The sequence below is a fragment of the Euprymna scolopes genome, chromosome 4, assembly GCF_053919585.1.
Source record: "Euprymna scolopes isolate OS-2025 chromosome 4, ASM5391958v1, whole genome shotgun sequence".
Taxonomy (NCBI): domain Eukaryota; kingdom Metazoa; phylum Mollusca; class Cephalopoda; order Sepiida; family Sepiolidae; genus Euprymna; species Euprymna scolopes.
In genome coordinates this window covers 11084255-11089160 of record NC_136485.1, presented here as the reverse complement: position 1 = coordinate 11089160, position 4906 = coordinate 11084255, and positions in this window count along the sequence as shown.

Genomic DNA, 4906 nt, shown 5'->3' with positions numbered 1-4906 from the left:
CAAGTCTGTTGCCAAGGTCGCTGGAAAGATGGTGGGATCCTTCTACCGCTCCAGAAGATATCTCACTACTGATGCAATTCTATATCTATATAAAAGCCAAGTACGTCCATGGATGGAATACTGTTGCCATATCTGGGCAGGAGCTTCAAAAAAAGCCTATCCTGTCTTGACAGAGTACAAAATGGACTGCAAGTCCAATGTTAAAAAAATCCTAATGAGCCGCCCCTTAAGTAAACACTTCATCAAATCTCCACACTAACGTAATGTACTTGCAATAACTATTACCCCTGAGTGGCTTGCGGGCCTTGATAAGTGGTGATCACTGTGTAAAATAAACTAATAAAACAACAGAAATGTAACATATATTTTTTTACATGGAAGTCTCCACTTATCAAGGCCCAGAGGCCACTCGGGGAAAAGGGTTTGCAGTAATCAATGGGATAGTATCGTAGTAATAATTTGTATTGGAGATCTGATAAAGTTTCTTACTTAAGGGGGCGGTTAATAAGAAAGTTGTTTATGTTGGAAGTGAAGACATCCAAGTTGTTGTCAGGTGGGAAACAAGCAAACGGAAGAGAGCTCCACAGGTGTGCACCTAAGAAAGAAGATTTTTTTCATGGAATCTACGTTTTGATTTAGGCGCAGATAAAGCGTGGGGAAAATTAATGAGTTGTTTCAGCTAGACGGGTTTTTATCGTGAAACATTGTTGATGGGGAACTAGAGATTTGAGCTCAAACGAACATTTTCCATGGAAATAACAATAAAACAACGACATGCTGGCAACGTCCATTCTGTGGGAGAGAGGATACAGGGAATAGAAAAACGCACCCTTCCCTAGGCTACAGCGTCTATTGTGTACACTGTCAAGGCAAGATAGCCTCTTTTTAGAAGCTCTAGCCCAGATATGGCCGCAGTACTCACACTTTGGAGTACTTTGCTGTTATAAAGATATAAAATTACATCAGCAGTTAGATATGTTCTGGAGCGCTAGAAGGACCCCCCCTCATTTTTCTAACGACCTTTGCCACATATTTGATGTACTTGTCCCATTTCACATCAGGAGTAAAGGTAAATTCTAGAAGCTTGTAAAAACATAAAGCCTCCCAAAATGAAGGGCATTCATTTCAATTGATGCCAGATGGGGATCAGAGCGTTGATGATGTAAAGATAGAAGCTTGGTTTTCGATGCATTAAACGTAACCAACCAACTCTTCTCCCATTTTACCACGCGCTCAAGATCAGAGAAGAGAGCCTCAGAGAGAAGTTGGTTATTTAAGGCCTGTGTTGCCACAGATGGTCGGGTAATCAGCATATATGTCAACGAATGATTTCAATATGTGTTTTGGGAGATCGTTGATAGTGATCAGGAAAGGAATTGGGCACAGTAGGCTTCTGACTTTTGCCCATCAACCACTACTATTATGAGCCTATCAGACAGGAATGATTTAATAATTGAGAAAACATTCCAGTTATACCACAGCTGGAAATCTTTTGAAGTAGACACTTATACTATGCCTTATCGAACGCCTTTGATATGTCAAGAGCAATAGACCTAGACAGGAAGCCTTTCTTCAGAGATTCACTAATCCTATCAGATATAACCGTTGGCACATATTCTGTAGATCTAGCAAAACAGAAACAATATTGAATGTCACGAAGAAGGTTATTTCTACTGAGGTGGTTTACTACCTCTTTATTTAATATGGATTCCAGCAACCAACTCATGGCACACAGGAGACTTATTGGGCTGTACTGAGAGAGAGAGAGATGAGCTGTCATTTGAATTCTAATATATAGGGCATACTTATCCGGTTTTGCAGGGTGGGTGGAAGCACTTCGCCTTAAGACACCGCTTAAACAGTTTTGTAAGTATGGGGCAAGTTCTGGTTGAAGCTTATGCAACATTATAATTGGAAAACCGTCAGGGCCACTTACTTTTCTGGAATTAAGGTTCCAGTTTAGCTTGGCGACCAAAAACACAGATATTTGAATGTTGCATAGCGTGTTGTCTGTTATAGGAGGAAATACGCTAAGTTGATGGCTCTTGTCGCCTAGGGTAATATTAGCTGCAAAGTTCTTGGCAAAGAGTTTGGCTTTGTCTGATGCTGACGAGATGATCTCAGGTCCATTGATGATGATTGGGAAAGAATGAACGCTTGTGTTTAGGATCTTGTTTGATATTTGCCAAAACTGGTGGGAACTCAGCCGCTACTCAGCGACTTTAAATTTACCGGACTGACCATATAATTCTCTTGCATTTTTTTTATTTCTCTTTTACAATGATCGTTGGAAGTTTTAGTCTCAGTACACCAATTATGTTGGTAGCTATGGAAAATGTGATTCCTGTTCACGATGGCAGCAGTACATTCTGGGGAGAACCATTGCTGGCTGTTAGGTTTATTTTGGAATGTTTTGGCTGGTATGAATCGGTCTATACCTACAATTAACCATACGGACAGGTCGAATAATATAGAGTACACTTCCTTTTAAAACATGGAATGCAGGGGTAGATCATGTATAAACGTACGGAAGGTATCCCAGTCAGCCATAGAATATCGATATATTGTACGGTGGAGTAATACGCCTGACTACTTGTGGAATTTCATTTTTATCTTAACTAATACAACTGAGTGGTCACAAGGACCCAGAGGGAACTGAACCGAACTAAACATAACTCAGGAGAAGTTGTGAGAAAAAGGTCTAAAAGGCTTGTATACTTACCAGTAGTATTGGGCGTACGGGTGGGTTCGTATACAATCTGAGTGAGGTCATAGGCAATCGAGAAGTCATGGTAGACTTCTCCCTCACAATCTGTCTTGTTTGAGTGGGTCAGCAATTTCACCCTGTGGACATTGAAGTCACCATAGATGTGAATGTTAGCCGAAGGAAGATCAGACAGGATGTGATCAGTTTTCTCAGATGAATTTAAGTATCCCTGATAAATTATTGTATAGAATGTTCTGATAAATACGGATTGTAGTTATCTGCAAAACCTAAACTTATATATATACTTCCCAATATAATAGACGGCATATTAATTAATGCATTATAGTTTTTATATGTGTAAATTGTGATATGTTTCCTCATGAGAAATACTCTATCCATAAAATTATTATGTTATTCTAGTAAATCTTACAGTACAATGTATTGTTTCCATACTATGTCATATATATATATATATATATATATATATATATATATATATATATATATATATATATATTCCGTTATATATAAGCATTTAGTTTATTTTATCCAACCTTTTTTATCATTTAATTCCATTTTATTTTCCATCTTCAATTCAGCAAAGTACGAAACTGTATTTGCATTTGTATTACTGCGATGGTCTTTCTTAAAGATAACATATTTTAATTACAATTTGAATGGGTTTGTCTATTCTTGGCAAAAACATAATTCAGACAAATTTGTTGTCATTTGATTAAACTTATGAGCTGATAAGTATTTTACCTGCCAACATCTTGTTTAGTTTGATCTTCGGATAAAAAGTAGAAGCACTTGCTTTTAATGACAAACTTCTATATTTTACAAAATAAACTAAAATCTTCTATATACAGTCCTTTAAAGACATAAATTATGCATTTCCTGAGTTATATTTTCATGCGATGTTGTGGAATTTCAGGGGGTTTTAAACATTGAGTAAATATTATATTTAGCTTAAACACATTTACGTTTATTTCAGTTGATGTTGCCAGGTGGAATTCGATTACAAATCTGTTTTTTTTGTTATATTTTTCTACCACTTCGAATAATTTAGAGAGGAAAACTGTTTATAAAAAACACACATTTCAAGTCTTTGTGTTGATAATGAAAAATTGCATAGCGAATAATACGTTGTATTAACAAGTTAATAGTCCTTTTATAAATCAATAACACGTATGAACGATATCATTACAAAATTAACTCAGTATCAAATTATTTCTATACCATGTTCAGAAATAGTTGAAAGAAGATGATTATTGTTTGTCCCATTTATACAAAGAAAATGTTATATCATCCCACCTTAATAGTCATGTAATTTATTCCTTCGGAAAAGTAATTCCATGACCTGGCACAATTAATTTACTGATTCCTGCACGCTTGTATAATATAAGCCAACAGTTATATTTAATAGATTGAAATCATAAAAATTTATGTGCATTATTAAATAAAGACAAAAGTAAATGAACCTACACTTAAGATTATATATATATATATATATATATTCCTATATCGTAAAAGTACGTTCAGTGTAAGAGCTACAGCTTACTTTAATCATTTCCAGTTAGTTTTATCGTGAATGTATTAATTTATTGGCATTTTAACAAAATAGACATGAATGTTTCCGCTGTGCTCTTACTTTTTCGGTTCACTTCCAGTTTTCTAACACGAACCCCTGTGGTATATATTTTTAAAACAATATCGTTTAAAGTATATACATTCAAACATAGAATAATATCGTTGACAATAAAATTTGCGCAAATCAAGCACATAAAAATATAGCTTGTATTTATTAGTGAAGAGAAAATTCTGATGTTCTTACTAACAAAACTAATTCTCGTGCATTTAAACTGTAATTGTATAGCTTTAGGTGGTTCAGTAAGAACTTAATGACGTATTTCGTTGTAGACGAGTAGAAGGCAAATTCGATAACTACGTCAGTTTATAATTCACTAATTGTGTTCATTATATTCCATATCATTTTAGCATAATTTAGAATTGTACCTCGGTGCGTTGTTCAATCATAATCTAACAGAATTCATGGCAAGCGCTTGCAGTAATGAATGATGTGCTTATTTTAGAATTATTCGTTGCATTTCCATAAAGTCCGTAACAATCTCATCTTGAACGTGTCCCTAAATCATTGCAGACTTATTTTCATGCTCTATGAATGGAAGAATGCGCTTT